At 36.3% G+C, this 18,969-nt stretch overlaps 1 long non-coding RNA gene across 1 annotated transcript; it reads right to left on the minus strand.

The window, feature by feature from the left end:
- Positions 1 to 6,434: 6,434 nt before the first annotated feature.
- On the minus strand, positions 6,435 to 17,265 carry LOC133876474 (uncharacterized). The gene is made up of 4 exons (XR_009901547.1): positions 17,099 to 17,265; positions 16,956 to 17,021; positions 16,150 to 16,205; positions 6,435 to 7,287 (listed from the first exon to the last, which is right to left on the minus strand). It is a non-coding gene; the product is annotated as an uncharacterized LOC133876474 (long non-coding RNA).
- Between the last annotated feature and the right edge of the window lie 1,704 nt (positions 17,266 to 18,969).

Consider the following 18,969-nt stretch of genomic DNA (forward strand, 5'->3'; position numbering starts at 1 on the left):
TGTTATCGAAGTCTCTATTATAGAAGCTGAAAAATAAATTGACTTCTAATTTAACCGTATGTGTGTGCAACGTGTAACAAAATATCAAAAGTGCGGAATTAAATGAGACAGATATTTTGTTAACGAAGTAGAAACTCAATTAAGAGAAAACCCACTCCAGGGCAGCCAAACCCAGGAAATCCACTATTCAGAAGACAAAGCTAGTACAAAGACAATAACACTCAAATAACCATATGCAGCAATTGCATCTTGCACTCTGACACGTAACCCAACGTGAACACCTCCCAACCAAGTCACCTACTTGAAGGGGGTCTTCAATAGATTCATTTACCTTATAGCTCCTCCCTAAGATAGACTTCAACACAAGCACAGCAACAGCACACTGGCAATAGCTTGAGAGCTAGCAGATCTTCACAATATCTCCCTAAACACCCTGATGGGCGTTCAAACGTAAGACTAGGCTGTCCGGACAGGAACAAAGGATCTGACTTTTCTGAGTTGGAATTTGTATAGAATCTTTCTTGAACACTGAATTAGCATGTCTCTAAATACTTTGAAGATTCTGAAATATATGGCATCCCTGTTTATGACAGCAATATTACATAACCATGATTTTGTCAACAGAATGCAGCCAACAAAACTAACAAACTCTCCCTTTGGCCATTCTTGGACAAAAATCACTTGACCGATTTTAAAAATACATTCCCGATCAAAAAAAAAAAAAATACTCCCCATTTTTTGTCTTAAAAGGACAAAGGGTAAATAGAGTATAGAAAAACCATAGTTAACAAAGACTCTCCCTTAATGTCTCAACAGGACAAGGGTAAACAGAGTATAAAAAATCCAGAGTTATAAAAATTACAAATATCCAAAAACAGGAATAAAAGGAAAAAGACTAAAATAATCAATAATAGTCAATCCTCATCATCATGAGATGGGTGCTGGTGCTTGAGACACTCCTGGATGTCAAGTTGGCACTGCTCAACTCTGACACTGATAGAGCTGACCTCCCGCTGAATAGAGCTCAAGGCACTCATAACCTGAGCAAAGCTATCATCATGCGATGGAGGAGGTGGAGTAGTCTGAGAAGAAGAGGCTCATGTGGGTAGCTCAACCTGAAGTGGTGGAGGCCATGGAGCTTCTCCTTGACCTTCATGCCACTGCTGGGCATTAGATTCATGAGAGTCTGACTGCCAAAGGGGTCCTGTACTCTCATCTTGGGCTCTGTATAGATATCAGTCACAAACTCAAGACAGATCTTCGTGACCAAGCACGCAAAAGGAAGACCTGTAGTATGATCATCTCTCGAATCAAGTATAATGGTGAGGATTTGCTTGCACAAGCAAAAAGGCATCCTCATAGACAGAGCATACAAAAATTGATCCCTCTTCAAAATAAGCTCACTTCTACGAGCTGTGGGCCAAAGATTATGTAAAATAATCTTCTCGAGCAACTGGTGCTAGGGAGAGAAGGCACCGATCTTGATATGAGCATGAGCTCGCTCATCGCTATGTGGTTGAGCATCTAAGAAATCCCTGAGCTACTCTATGCTAGGAGGCTCCAAAACCTCTGTGAAAGGATTGGCTAAAATGGGAAGCATGGGAACCCCAATGATGGAACCGATAATCTGCGGGTCAATCTAAATGATGTGCCCTTGAACAATAGTCTGAAGAATAATCCCACAACCATAATCCTAAACTACCTCCAAGAGCCCATAAAAATCACGCACCAGATTGGGATACACAGGACATGCACAATTGTACAGATAGTCCCAGTGATTTGCCTGGATTATTTCAGCAATGAAATCCAGTGGAAGCCTCGTAATATCTGCTATGAGTACGTTCCTCTCTAGGAGCGATCGCCTGTTTGCCACTTTAGCCATGGTGGCAGCTAGTCCTTCCTCTATCCTTTGTCGAACTTTGCGCTGGGAGCTGCTAGCAGACATAGTTCTGCAAAAATTTGCCCAAATAGTCGCCAAAAGATAACACCAATGAAATTAGATTTTTTTAGTCCCAAAAAAAATTTCGGCATTATAACGGCAGTAAACTGGATGCCAAAAAAAAATACACATGGAAAAATAGCAATCCAAAAACATATATAATGTTAAACCAACCCTAGCAATAGAAAATATAAGCAATTTCATGTATTATTAACTCAAAAAGTATTCCATAAAAAAATCATAATATTCTAATAGTTAATAAAAACTAAAAAGAATAAAAGAAATAACAAAGTACCAGGAATGAAAAGAAAATGCACAAAAGGACAAAAGAGGCTGAGAACTCGAGACAAAACACGAGAAAATGCAACAAATATGCATCAAAAAGAAGAGAGAAAAAAAATGAGATGCGGAGCTAGGGAGAAAAGAATGCGGACTTAAACCTTTAGGGTTTTTGTCTGGACGCATAACTTACCCGTTCAGACGGTCACTGCCATATCAACACTCAACAGGACCGGACACGTCCGGACTTGTCACTTAACCGTCCAAACGTCTAAGCCGCACGCATTCAGACACAAAAGTAGGTCCATCCGGACGCTTCACACTGAAAATCTGAAATTGGAAGAAAATTTGCAGAAAAATATTTGCCCTAAAGTTACCTTCAGATTACGCATGTATAATCAACTAATAAAGCAGTCAAATAACATTTCAAAAATATGTAAAGATATAGTTGACAGTTAAGTATTCAATAAGCACAATTTCCCTGCAAATAGAAAATTTAAATAGATTACTCAACTCATGCAATGTGTGTGTGTGTGTGAAAGCTTTCTCAATAAGGTATGAAGTTTGCTGATATGATTTAAAGCAACTGAATTTTCTAAACAAGAGAGAAAATCAAAGATAGATCAGTCAAAAGTCAAACCTTATTATACTAGGGTCTAGCCACCTTCATCTGATACACTCTCCTAAGATGCAATACTTTTTTTTTACTTAGTCCTTTAATGACAGTCTATTTTTGCAATGATTTGGTCACTGACTGTTTCTTTAGGGACAAGTGTAAGAACAGATTTATATCACAAAAGCAGTGGATCTTTTCAAATATCCATATATACTGAAATTTAAATGTTTTTTATCACTTGGTGCTGCAACCTAGAAAGAATGCCAGAATTTATGGGTTCTAGGTTCAACTAGCGGGTTGGTCAATTTGATCATCTTACTAAAAAAAAAATCTCTCTCATCAGAACTTTCAAAAGCTCAAAATCATAGAGTAAAAAAATGTACCTTAGGGGAGCTTTGGATAGTGCACAATTTTTCATCGCATGAGAAAAGTAATTATTTAACATTAAGATACACATGAAAACTTAGCAGATATCAGGCATAAACTATCAATCATATATATGCATATTTAATCAATGCACAATGAACTGAGATGTCAGGTTAAAAGACATGCAATATTTGAAAAGCTATCAAAAGAAAAAATAAAATTCTGCATTTTCTCCCCCAATTTTTTTTTTTTATGTAATTATGTTGAAAAAAAATAAGATAGAAAAAACAACACAAACATGCTATGAGGAAAAGAAACAATATCTAGTCCTAGCATGTGAAGTAAAATCAAACCTGTCCTTAAGGAGAGAGGTTTAGAAATACCAAGATAGAAAAGCAGCTGCCCGACATGCTTTATCTGTCATCCCCAAAAAAAAATTGCAGAAGTTTCTCAAGACAACAAGAGAAAATATGGGAAGAGAATAAATGGTTCCTCAAACAGAATGCAAGGCATGAATAAGATATGACATGACAAATAGTGCAATGCAAATGTACCTGACATGCATAAGGATTTAGGAACCAAAATCCTATGCATGGCAAGATTGCACCTCTACTAGGTGAGTCCACTCCCCCTCAAGGGGTGAATGGTCTCATCCTTCCTTACCCATACCTTCTTTACCGGAGAGATAGGGTTGTAAGCCATGTCCAATTTGTCTAAACTGACTAGGACATTCTTCATCATGTAGACAAGCCTTTCATAGATCTGAATTTCCTTGGGCTTGTGAAGCTTCTCTCTGAAGTATTTGGCCTTAGTGTGACCTTTTTTGCCACTGTGACGGCATAAGGGAGAACCCCTTTGAGGGTATTGCCACTTTTGCTGAGAAGAATGATGAGGCTTTGAAGGTTTAGAGCTAGACTTACCTGTATTTGACTCTTGTTTCTTGATCTAAGGCTTATGATGCCAAATCTGCTGACAGTGTGGCCTGATGTGTCCTGTGACACCACAGTGATGGCAGGTAGGCTGACTTTGTTTCCTGAAATGTTTCTTAACAAGTTCATCAATTTTAGGGTTAGCATTTTTACAGAAAACAAAGTTCTTACCTTCTTGAGATAAATGTTTCCTATGGAGCAGGACATATTTATCAGAAGAAGGATTCTCAATTTTGCCCTTTAAAAATAAATAATGACTTATAAATTACCAAGTGTGTGTACGTGTGCAACAAAATATCTTAAATGCGAAAACTAAAAGAGACAAGATATTTGTTGATGAAGTGGAAACTCTATAAAGAGAAAAACCACTCCGGGGCAGCCAAACCTAGGATATCCACTATACTGAAGATAAAGCTAGTTACAAGACACTCGTACTCACATACCTCTGATGCAGTAGTCATACCTTTAACTCTAACACGAAGCCTATCGTGAACGATTTCCAACCAAGTCTCCTACTAGAAGGGGTCTTCAATGAAATTATTTACCTTAGGGTCGACTCCTAAGATAAACTTCACACAAACAAAGAGCACACACTGGTAATGGCTAGAGAGCTAGCGGATCTTCGATTCTCCCTAAACACCATCTCTAAGCACTATGGAATTCAATACTAAATTCTTGAGAAAATACACATGCCCAGAGGCCTCTATTTATAGGGTTCAAAAAACCTAATTCTACTCAAAATTGGAGTCCTTTGGGCGGTGTCCGGACGGTCAACTATTTTCGTGTCTGAAAAGGAATGCCAAAATTTCTAGAATTTTTGGCGACCGTCCTGATGCTACTCTATTTCTGGACGAACGGTGGTCTATCTAGACGTTTCTATTGGCCGTCCAGACATTCAAGTTGTATTATTTTTTCTTATCTTTCCAACAACACCAATTTCGTCTCAATCTGATACTTGAGCAGAGAGTTTTGATAAAAAAACTGAGACGTGTACATAAATCTTCCTAGAAACCCGAAAAGTGTCAAGAAGTTGTTGCCATTCCGTCCGGATGGTTGTTGTTTCCCGATCAGTGTCTGAACATGAAATCCAATTTCTACTCAGACTCTGAATAGAGTCCAGACAGTATAACCACGTCGTCCGAACGGATGCACTTGAACGCTGGAATCTTCTCAAACTCTGAAGAGCGTCCGGACGTGTTGCCATGTCGTCCGGACAGTTGCAACCTTGCACTATTCAAAGCTTCTAGACATTGATGGAGTTCGGACGGTATTGCCACCTTGTCCTAACGTATATGGGAACTTGGGATCTGATTGTTCTTCCTTAAACACTTGAAATAGCCTTCTTGAAGCGTGTGACACTGTAACTTGTCATAATGAGACTCTTTCCGTATTAGAGACATAAACTCTAAATACTGTGAAGATTCTGAAATATACGGCATCCCTGTTAAAGCAGCAACATTACATAGCAGTGATTTTGTCGAACAAAATGTAGCCAATACAAAATACTAACACCCTTTTTAGGAGCAACTTGCTTATTCCAAGCCCTATGGGATTTCAACATATAACAATTTGGTCTAATATGACCAATCTTTCCATAATTATGACAAGTAGGAACAAACTTACCTAGTGTTCCTGATTCTTTGGATTTAGGCTTCTCACCATCAAATAAGCAAGAATTTTTAGAATTATCTAAACAAAATGTATCTACTATCATAGGCTTAATAACAATATAATCTAATTCAGAATCAAAAGCGTGTGAAGTAGAAGCACTCAAATCATCAACAATTAAGTCAAGCTTGTTAGAAATATTTGTATGAATACAAAGCATGCCTTTTAAATTATCACTAGAGAATTTTTTCAAGATATCTTCAGATTCTTTTAATTTATTCTCAAGTGTATCAATAGTGTTAAATGGCATGGTATTCTCAAATTTCAAGGAGTCAATCAAACCATGTGATTCAGACAGTTTAATGATCAATAACTCTTTTTCTTGCTTAACCTTTTTTGAGCTCTTTATTGGAATTTTTAGTAATTTTACTCAATTTAAAAAATTTCTCAAGAAGCTCATTATCAGAATTTTTTTCGGATAACAATGAAGAACTCATAATAAAAGAAGTCAACAAAATATGGATCACACTCTGGAAATTAATCCGAACACGAGTGTACCCACTCTGATACCAAAAAGACTTCTAATTTAACCGTATGTGTGTGCAATGTGTAATGAAATATCAAAAGTGCAAAATTAAATGAGACAGATATTTTGTTAACGAAGTGAAAACTCAATTAAGAGAAAAACTACTTCGAGGCAACCAAACCTAGGAAATCTACTATTCAGAAGACAAAGCTAGTACAAAGATAGTAACAATCACATACCCATATGCAGTGATCGTATCTTACATTCTGACACATAACCCAACATGAACACATCCCAACCAATTCACCTACTTGAAGGGGTCTTTAATGGATTCATTTACCTTAGGGCTCCTCCCTAAGATAGACTTCAACACGAGCATAGTAACAGCACACCAGCAACAGCTTGAGAGCTAGCAAATCTTCACAATATCTCCCTAAACACCCTTTCTAAGCTATAAAGAATTCAATACCAAATTCTATAAAGAATACATGCTTAGAGGCCTTTATTTATAGGCTAAGAAGACCTAAATTGAGTGTGTCTCTGATTTCTCTAGGTGGCGTCAAGACGGAAGCATAGAGCGTCCAGAATCTCAGCAGTGCAACTGCCGTTCCATAACGCGCTTCACACATTTCTATGTTAAGGCCGCATCCAGACGGTGTTGCCCTAGAGTCCGGACGGTTGCAACTTGGCTGCACGTAATTGCCATATCAAGGACCGCATCCGGATGGTGTTGCCCTGCAGTCCGGACAGATGTAGAATGTATGCACGCAATTTCTTTATCAAGTCAGCGTTTGGACGGTGTTGCCCTGTCATCCAAACGAGTGCAAGTTGTCTTCCCACTCCTTGTCTGCAAAGAAAAGCTGGAATCTTCATGAACTCTGAAGAGCATCCGGACGTGTTCCCATGACGTCCAGACGGATGCAGCCTGGCACTGTTCAAAAGCTTCTTTACACTGATGGGCGTCCGGACGCAAGACTGGGCAGTCCAGACGGGAACAAAGGATCTGAAGTTTTTGAGTTGGAATCTGCACATAATCATTTTTGAACACTGAATTTGCCTTTCTCTAAATACTTTGAATATTCTGAAATATACGGCATCCCTGTTTATGACAACAATATTACATAACAATGATTTTGTCAACAAAATGCAGCCAACAAAACTAACAGGAGCGTTTTTGTCAAACAGAATGTGGCCAGTTAAAATAAACCAACAAACTCTCCCTTTGGCCATTTTGGGACAAAAACGACTTATACCAAAAAAATAAAAATTACTCCCCATTTTTGTCTCAAAAGGATAAAGGGTAAATAGAGTAATAAAAGCCAGTAAAAATGAACCACAAAAGTTTTAAAGGAATAAACGACAAACATCAATGTTCATCAAAAGTAGCCTAGACATAAAGTAAAATGTTCATCAAACAACTGATAAAACAAAAAAATAGGTGACACAGCACTAGATCTTGTTGAAGCTTTCTGAAAATGATAAGAAAGACAAGCAGAGTTAATGTTTCACAAATAATCAGATTTTTTTTTTTTGGAGAAAAATGTAGAAAATAATTTTTTCTAACGTCTACTCCAAATCTCGCATGTATTTAAAATTGATAAACTAGTGAAATAGTAAATAAAAAATATGCAAACATATAATTGAGAGTCAAGTAATTTATGAGCTAAAAAATTATCTGCAGATATGAAATTTAAACAATTTACTCAACTCATGCTATGCGTGTTGTGTGTCAAAGCTTTCTCTATAAGGCAATATGTACACTGATAACGTTTAAAACAACTGAATTTTCTAAAAAAATAAAATTTATTGTTGGATTAGTCAAAAGTTAAATCTTATCGTACTAGAGCCTAGCCACCCTCATCTAATACACTCCCCCTAAAATGCAGCACTTTTAATTCTTTAACTTAGTCTATTAGTGATCGTCTCTTTCTACAATGATTTGATCACTGACTATTTCTACAGGGACAAGTGTAAGAATAATTTAACAGCACATTCAGCAGTGGATCTTTTAAATATCCATAATTTTTGTGAATTTTATTGCTTTTTATTACATGGTGCTACAACCTAGAAAGAATGTCAAAGTTTATGGGTTCTGGGTTCAACTAGCGAGTTGGTCAATTTGATCATCTTAGCAAAAAAAAAAAATCTCTTAACAGAATTTTCAATGTCAAACATCAGAGATAAAAAAATTTACCTTAGGGGAGCTTTGGATAGTGCACAAATTAATCGCATTTATATATATTTATATAAATTGAAACCTAGCAAAAAAAAAAAAATGTAAAAAGACATGCTTTGGCAGAAAAGACTAAACAACACACTAAAGTCTAATCCTAGCATGTAAAAAGACATATCTAGGACATGTCACAGACACCAATGGCTTTCCTAAGAGATTCAAACCCCCATAGCTGATATAGCAAACACCAATTAATAGAAAACATTTAAAGCATACTACGCAGCTGAGCTTATACATAGAAGTTCCATTGTTGGAAACAACTACATAAATCCTCACCTACTATATTACTTTTGATTAAGTAAGACTTAGAAAAACAATGGCAATTAAATCATGCAACCATCCGATAGAAATATACATAAGTTCTTTTCCATTGAGACTCTTATGCATACTAATACGTCTAGCATAAAACTACCATATATCATAACATGAAAACAATTCAATTATCATAAAACGAATGTTATGCATGCTTATCGTTCATCATCGTTTGCCAAGGGAAATGAACCCCGGTCTAATTCGTTTGCCAAGGGAATTGAACCCCGGTCTAATTCGTTTGCCAAGGGAATTGAACCCCAGTCTTGTTCGTGTGCCAAGGGAATTGAACAACGGTCTTGTTCATGTGCCAAGGGAATTGAACCCTAGTCTAGTTCGTGTGCCAAGGGAATCTAACCCCGGTCTTGTTCATTTCATGCTCAATGCTCATGCACAAATACTTTACATTTAAATTCATGGACATGAATTTAACACATGCTTTATTCATAAAACATAAACAGCTCAACATGTCATTTTTTCAAACAATTTGCGTAACTTAAATTTCCAACCGCAGCAGGCATCAAAACATAGCTTAAAATTTCAACCGTAGTAAGCAATAAAACACTTCAAATCATATCTCAAAACATCAAACATATTTCATACTCATATCTCAAATCATCTTAAATCACATAAACATTATTGTCATATTTCAACATAATTAAAACAACTCCAAACATCCAAAACATATAATTAACATATTGTCGGTTCGATATGAAAAACACATTATTTGCATTTCTATAAAATACGTAAAAAGTAACTTTTCTCAGTGAGTAGAATAACCACCTTGGCTGCGCGGATTAAAGCACTAGGTTTCCTATGCACCACCTTGCAATGTGTCACTGTGGAATAACACATCGCACTATTTAGCACTTTAAATAATTAACACCCTAACTAGCACTTCAATCGCTCAAGGTTAAACTGTTGGAAAGCCCATAATATTTTAAAGGTCCCAATTATATTCCCATAAATCTAGACATTAACTAAACTCAATTAACACTAACCCAAAGTATTTACTTTGGGTTAGACATTAAAATCACTATCTAACTATTTACTCATAATATTAATTATTAAACAGCAATTAATTTCACTAACCCATAAATTATTTACACTAATACTTTTATACTAACATTAACCCTAAAATTATATTCACTAATCTTTTTACAATAATTACTAAATTAATTACTAATTTATTAACTTAAACCATTAACACATTTAAAATAATATTAACCCATAAGAAAATGTTAGGGCTAACTTCACAAATACTATTTAAAGTAAATACCCATAATTATTTATTTTTACTAACATTAGAACCTATCTCCATGAATACCTATTTTTACAAAACCCATAACTAATTTAGGATTAATTATCACAATAACTACAATTAATCCACAAATTAATAATCTAAGTTTTAAACACTAAAAACCTCAAGTTAATTTAACCCATCAAATTAGGGTTTCTAAACTTAAACCCAAAATTATAAAACACTATCACAAACGCAATATTATTAACCCAATAGCATTTACTAAGGGTTAATCACATAAAAACACCACTAAAAAATTAAATACCCAAAAGTTAGGCTTTAGGAAACTTACCGAAATTTCTCCAAACCAAAACCTATGGTTTGGGTGGCCCCAAGCAAGTTTCAAGTAACCTATTACCTAAAGAAAATACTAGATTAAACTCACATTTTAAGATTTTAATCTAAAATCTCTAGAACACAAGTTTAGTGTTTTACCTCAAAACGATTGGTGAAAACGTAGATCGAGCTTCATAGATCACGTTATCGAAGACGAATTTGAGTTTGGACGGTTAGATCTTCGTAGATCATGGTTTTTGTATAAAAACCAAAGAGAAAAGTGATAGGAAAGCTTAAGAAAAGAAATGAATGAGCTACTACCTATTTTTCTTAAATCACGTACATCTAACTTCTTCTTTCTCTTTTTTTTTTTTTTTTTTATTTCTTTAATGGCCGTCAGGCCTTTCTTTTGTCAAATGGCCATTTGGCCCTTACCATATTAAATGGCCACATGGCCACATTGTGTGAAGGGCAAACGCCCTTCATTATTTTTTTGAATGTGGGGCGCGGGTCTGCACCCCACGTTTCACTTATTTTATATATATATATATATATATATATATATTACTTAATTATTTTTATTTCCTTTTAATTTTCTATTTTTAATTTCTTTTCTATTATTTTCTCTTTTGCATTTTATTTGGACCTAAAAATATCAAGTACATTTTCTTTTCATAGCTACCATTTACAAGTTTATTGGATAAAAATAAACACTTAGTTTTATTTTACCACATAAAATATACTTATTTTTATTTAATCTTAATAAACCCATTAAATGTTTTAATTGGACATTACATCTCTCCCTCCTTATAAAAATTTCGTCCTCGAAATTTAGACATTAATCGTTTTACACACATACAAGCATGCATTCTAGATTAAAAACACTCATTCTAGTATGTGTTTTACTTGAGATATTTTCGCGGAAGTGGTATGACATAGCAATCATACCCAAATTTATTTGCTAAAATGAGGAATCTCTCCCGCATTTAACAATTATACATCCATGTGGCTTCTTCGACATCGTGATTTCACCACAGAGTTCTCACTAACAGAATGATTTTTGTGTTTTCATACAAACCATCACTCGCTTTGCACCTCTTCATAGGTCAATTTCCATTGAATATAAAGAAGTTCATCACAAGTGGAGGGTGGTAAACACACTCGCAACCGAAAACACGGGAAAATGTCATGAATGTCTGCCAAACTAGGAGACATCATGATCGTGGACGTAGTAGGTTCGCTTGTTTAGCACTTGGGACAACTCAATATATCCAAAATTGAGCACATCCATATTGTCCAAAGCGTTACATGTTTCGCATTGGTGACAACTTGCATTTCACAAGATAACCAATTTGAAACATAGATTTATGGTGATGTTTATCCACATAGCTTACTATCATTGTATAGTGAATATCCACTTTGAACGAGTGCAATCTTCTCCAAAATCATGCACCACTTCAAAGCTCGCTGATCGTTTCACTCTAACTTCATACCAAAAGAATTGCCGTTCAACGTTTGCGAAACGTGCGATAGAACGTTTACAACTACTGATGGATATCATGATGAACTCTATGGAATCCCACACACACAACTTAGTCATATCCTCGAGTGTCTAAATAGATCTCTCAAATCAGTTGTCCGCTTACGGAGGGTACGTTAAACTAACATTCCCAATACACTTTTGAGACAATCTCGCCATCACTAGATTTCCTACATAGTGCATTAGTTGTGACAGTGGCTTAAGTCGCACGGCAGGACATCTTGTCATCAAGATCTCCTAGCACAACAAGTCATCATTACTGTCTTACGTTTTCGTCTCTCAACACAAAGTGCATCAAGACTTGGGTGATAAGTGTGAATTCTACACATTTCACCATAGAGGCATTGTCCACCAAATGGTAGAGCATTAATAATAGCTACCATCTGTGAACCATGAGGAGAATGACGCTACTCTTGATTCACAATTGACAAGTAGCATAGGCTACATCCTTGTTATTACACAAGGGTGCATCCCTGCCAATAGTGATGTATCTGTGCAAGCCACATACCCAATAATCTCAACGGGTAGTTTAAGCACATGTGCAATTGTGTTCACGTTCTATTGTGTTGACTACGTGTCCATTCTCGTTCATTACCTAAACCAAGAATCACACTTCTTCAAACCAAAACTTGCATCTCATGAGCTGGCGAAGAAATACTTTACTAAGCACTTCCGACACTAATACCAAGTGTCTTCCATGCACAACACAATTAGTCGAATAAACTAATTTGTCGACGTTATACTCAGCTACTCAGATGTCAAGGTACCCATGGAATGCTTGATTCATCAAGTCCATAAATACCAACGGTGTATTTGTCAATCCAAATGGAATCACCAAAAATTCATAATGGCCATACCATATATGGATTGCTGACTTTGGCACATTACCTTTCGCACCAAAAGTCAATGGTCCATGTATATCCAAGAATACCGAGGCTCCACAATGGTCCATGTATATCCACACAGACCCGTGACTATAACAAAAAACATTTGCACTATCCGAATGTTCCCAGCTTGGGCTCAATATGAGCTTGGCTTAGGCATAAGCCAAACACACAAGTGTACACTCTCAAACATTCATCATTGTAGAACGTCAGAGAGAGATAGCAGAGTAACTCGCAAACGAGACCCGCAAAGTTCGGACTCTCTATACTATGGGGTAGGAATACAACTACCCACTCGTGATTATCTACATTCACTTCTACTCTTTGATTGTCAATCCATTCTGAATTGACACAGTCCAATATGCATGGCATTGAAGCTTACATGCTACATGTTGAAGCTACGCATGCCAAGCACTAGAGTTCCACATGCATAACGCTGCTAGCTTCACTTGTAGAGTCTTTCCTCTAACACAAATGAAACAATTTCCACACGCTCCCTATAAGCGAAGGCGTCACCAACATGAGTGACCACGCATGAGTTCTAATATAAAGGTTCAATGCTCCATTTGCATAGCTTACAAATGCAAATAAGATAAGGGGGACAACTTAACGTATCAAACTAAATGAATTAGACACTGTAGCTCATCATGTCAAACACTAGAGCTAGCAATGTCACCACCCATATAGTGCTAAGGCAAAGACCTCCATGTTTACTGTGGACAAATGCGTCACCAATAGAAATGGTCACGCACGATGATTTTAAAGGTTTGGTGCCCATTATGCATGTAACAATGCATAGTGAGACATACGAATGGATAAAACTCAAATAAGCCAAATGTGCATAATGCTACAACATAAAGGTGTAATACCTATGGCAACATCGACTGCATTTGCGGTGGTTGGATGGACTTCAGCATTGCTCGGTGTGAGTGGGCACACCATACTTGAGCAAACTATCTTGGCTGATAGTTGCCAGCTAAAGGTACTTGACTTTGGCGGTAACAAGTTGGCGACCTCTCGTGAAATGACCTCTTCGACCATATTTACAATGTGCCCAAGATCTTCCTCGACATACATCCGAGTGTAGCTCCCACACTCTACACTGGGCAACGCTAGAGCTGCTTTGAGTCAAAGTGGCTAACGAGGGACATAGTTTTATGAGTTGGCCAAGTCTACCACATCGAAAGCGTACCCGTAATTCTACATGACACATACACCAAAGTGTGGCTTCCCACAATTGGTGTATTCCGAGACACCGAAGCGACTCGCAAAGACATCCTCTTCTCCAAGGAACTTAGAGTCACAACCAATAAGTTGCTTTTTCGACGATGAGGAAGCATCTCCCAATGGCATTGACCATTTTCTACTCAAATGATATGTGATTGAAGGTCCATCAATGAGGAATGCCTGAAACCATTACTAACGAACAATTTCCTCGACAGAGGGGGAGGAGAAAGTAAAGGCACCTAAAATCACTTCCACTTCAATCAAATCCTTTTCCTCATTGCGTATCGACATTGCTTGTCTAGGCGGCATGACTTGTCTGTACAATGAAATGCCACATAGACAATACTGCGTAAAGAATATTACATGCATCACAATTCTCATACAATGCACCTAAGAAGCTTATTCTAAATTGTTTCCCGTCTAAGCGATATACTCTACACAATCACATTGAAGTTAACCTACAATGTGAAAGTGAGAGGTAAGCTAAATATACGTAAATCAAAAAGATATGCATCACAAAATTCAGGTAATGTATATAGAGTATTACATTTTAATTTCCTATCTTTGTTGAAGCTTTTAAGATTTCCTATGGCTCTTTTGTTACACTTAAACTCTGACACAACCCTAGGTTTCCGCTTTCCGTTTTTCCTAACCAACCCTAGAGCTAACTGCTCTGATACCATTAGCTGTGACGACCCTTTTTTTTTTTTTTTTTTTTTTTGAAAACATACAAACGGATCTTCACAGTGGCACGACTATGTGTCGCTCAGCCAACATAACGTACACGTTCCATAGCATGTACCTAATAATCAGAGTTATATCTAACAGCAGAATATAATACTCAATGTGCAGCGGATCACATATCATAAGCAGAAATACATCTAATACATGACAGTTAATTACAACATGAGCCATTTACAAGTCTATCTATTTAAGGCTTATAAAACATATTATACTAATTACATACTAAAATACCGGCTCAACAAATACATATGCCACGTAGGACACGAGCCATAAATAAAATACCCAAATGCGGACTATCCATGAGTCCGTGACTCATGACTGTCGCAATGTGCTCCAATCATAGCATCCCATACGCTAAGTGGACGAGTCAATATCTATATTCGCAGAACCTGCAACCAAAGTATCAATGTCTGTACGGTTGCGGGGGATGCCGCATCCGCACAGGTGGAATTATGAGCCCACCATCTTAGCATAAATAAATACACTAAGACCTCATAGGTATACTATTCACTGAATTTTCGCAAAAAACTAACTTTTCCTTTTTTAGTCATGCGTACACTATAACAGCCACCAATTTTATAAACTTTTGTTTGAAAAGCCCCATATCTGATATAGCAAACACCGACTAATAGAAAACATTTAAAGCATACTACGCAGCTGAGCTTATACATAGTAGTTCCATTGTTGGAAACAGCTACATTCATCATCACCTACTATATTACTTTTGATTTCGTAAGACTTAGAAAAACAATGGCATTTAAATCATGCAACCATTCGATAAAAATATACGTAAGTTCTTTTCCATTGATACTCTTATGCATACTAATACATCTAGCATAAAACTACCATATATCATAACGTGAAAACAATTCAATTATCATAAAACAAATGCTATGCATGCTTGTCGTTAGTCATTGTTTGCCAAGGGGTCTTATTCGTTTGCTAAAGGAATTGAACCTCGGTCTTGGTCGTGTGCTAAGGGCATATAACCCCGGTCTTGTTCGTTTCATGCTCAATGCTCATGCACAAATACTTTACATTTAAATTCATGGACATGGCTTTAACACATGCTTTATTCATAAAACATAAACAGCTCAACATGTCATTTTCGCAAAACATAGCTTAAAATTTCAACCGCAGCAAGCAATAAAACACTTCAAATCATATCTCAAAACACCAAACATATTTCATACTCATATCTCAAATCATCTTAAATCAGATAAACATTATTGTCATATTTCAACATAATCAAAACTACTCAAAACATCCAAAACATATAATTAACATATTGTCCGTTCGATATGAAAAACACATTATTTGCATTTCTATAAAATACGTAAAAAGTAACTTTTCTCAATGAGTATAATACCCACCTTGGCTGCGCGGATTAAAGCACTAAGTTTCCTATGCACCACCTTGCAATGTGTCACTGTGAGATAACACATCGCACTATTTAGCACTTTAAATAATTAATATCCTAATTAGCAATTGAATCGCTCAAGGCTAAATCGTTAGAAAGCCCATAATATTTTAAGGATCCCAATTATACTCCCATAAATCTAGACATTAACTAAACTCAATTAACACTAACCCAAAGTATTTACTTTGGGTCAGACATTAAAATCACTATCTAACTATTTACTCATAATATTAATTACTAACCCGCAATTAATTCATTAACCCATAAATTATTTACACAAACACTTTTATACTAACATTAACCCTAAAATTATATTCACTAATCTTTTTACAATAATTACTAACTTAATTACTAATTTATTAACTTAAATCATTAACACATTTAAAATAACATTAACCCATGAGAAAATGTTAGGGTTAACTTCATAAATACTATTTAAAGTAAATACCCATAATTATTTATTTTTACTAACATTAGAACCTATCTCCATAAATACCTATTTTTACAAAACCCATAACTAATTTAGAATTAATCATCACAATAACTACAATTAATCCACAAATTAATAATCTAAGTTTTAAAGACTGAAAACCTCAAATTAATTTAACCCATCTAATTAGGGTTTCTAAACTTAAACCCAAAATTATAAAACACTACCCCAAACGCAATATTATTAACCCAATAACATTTACTAAGGGTTAATCACATAAAAACACTACTAAAATTAAATACCCAAAAGTTAGGCTTTAGAAAACTTACCGAAATTTCACCAAACCAAAACCTATGGTTTGGGCGGCCCCAAGCAAGTTTCAAGTAACCCATTACCTAAAGAAAATACTAGATTAAACTCACATTTTAAGATTTTAACCCAAAATCTCAAGAACACGAGTTTAGTGTTTTACCTCAAAACGATCGGTGAAAACGTAGATTGAGCTTCATAGATCACGTTATCGAAGACAGATTTGTGTTTGGACGGTTAGATCTTCGTAGATCATGGTTTTTGTATAAAAACCAAAGAGAAAAGTGAGAGGAAAGCTTAAGAAAAGAAATGAAGGAGCTACTACCTATTTTTCTTATATCACGTACATCTAACTTCTTCTTTCTCTTTCTTTTTTTTTCTTTAATGGTCGTCAGGCCTTTCTTTTGTCAAATGGCCATTTGGCCCTTACCATTTTAAATGGCCACATGGCCATATTGTGTGAAGGGCAAATGTCTTTCACTATTTTTTTTGAATGTGGGGCGCAGGTCTGGCCCCCCACGTTTCACTTACTATATATATATGTTACTTAATTATTTTTATTTCCTTTTTATTTTTATTTTTAATTTCTTTTCTATTATTTTCTCTTTTGCATTTTATTTGGGCCTAAAAATATTAGGTATATTTTCTTTTCATGGCTACCATTTACAAGTCCATAGGATAAAAATAAACACTTAGTTTTATTTTACCACATAAAATAGACTTATTTTTATTTAGTCTTAATAAACCCATTAAATATTTTCTCAGACATTACACCATGGCTACTGAAATTACATAAATCTCCCGAAAGGAATACCGGGATCGTTACAATGATAGTCTTAGTTCTCTTGTTGAATACACTGTAGGCACAGCTGCTGTATGAGTATCCCAAAAAGATTCCTTCATCACTCTTAGCATTAAATTTGCCGAGATTTTCCTGGTCTCGAAGAATGTAGCACTTGCTTCCAAACACCAGAAAATACTTGAGTGTTGGCTTCTTTCCTCGCTAGATTTCTGTTCGTTTTTGTATTGGCTGCATTCTGTTTGACAAAATCACTATTATGTAATATTGTTGTTTTTCACAGGGTTGCCGTATATTTCAGAATCGTCACAATAATTAGAGCTTATGTCTCTAATACGGAAAGAGCCTCATTATGACAAGTTGCAAGTGTCACAAGCTTCAGGAAGGCTTCAAGAAGGCTATTTAAAGCATCAAGGAAGATTATGTGCAGATTCTAATTCATAGAAGTCAGTTCCCATGTTTCTGTCTGGACGACTCAATAAAGCGTCCAGATGCTCATCAGTCAGCAACATCCGTCCGGACGATATGGCAATATCGTTCGGACACCCATCAGTGTCGAGAAGCTTTGAACAGCTCAAGCTTGCATTTGTCCAGACGTCATGGCAACATGTCTGGACACTATTTAGAGTTCAAGAAGATTTTAGCGTTCCAGTTCATCCGTTCGAACGATGTGGTTATACTGTTCAGATGCCAGTCAGAGGTCAAGGAGAATTAGGTTTTCCTTCGTAGACACAGATATGGGAAGACATCTGCATACATCTGGACGTCAGGTCTACACCGTCTGGACGCCAATCCTTATTATAAAAATTGCATGCAACTGAAGTGCAACCGTCCGGATGCGGCTCTATTCAGGAAAGAATTTCAGTGAATTTGGGAAGCCAGTTGCACAGTTCACCGTCCGGACTGCCTTAGCTTGCTTCCAAATGCTGCCTAGAGAAAACCGAGTTAGAGTCGATTTAAGTCTTTTGTAGCCTATAAATAGAGGCCTTTAGTCATGTATTATGTGTAGAATTTGGTATTGAATTATCTATAGCTTAAAGAGGGTGTTTAGGAAGATTTGAAGATCTGCTAGCTCTCTAGCTGTTGCCAATGTCTGATTTGATCAGCTGTGAAGTGTATCTTAGGGAGGAGCCCTAAGGTAAAGGATTCCATTGTGTGACTTGGTTGGGAGGTGTTCGCATTAGGTTATGCGTCAGAGTTCAAGGTACGACCACTGCATCAGGGCTATATGAGTA

The sequence above is a fragment of the Alnus glutinosa genome, chromosome 8 (assembly GCF_958979055.1).
Source record: "Alnus glutinosa chromosome 8, dhAlnGlut1.1, whole genome shotgun sequence".
In the NCBI taxonomy this organism is placed as follows: Eukaryota; Viridiplantae; Streptophyta; class Magnoliopsida; order Fagales; family Betulaceae; genus Alnus; species Alnus glutinosa.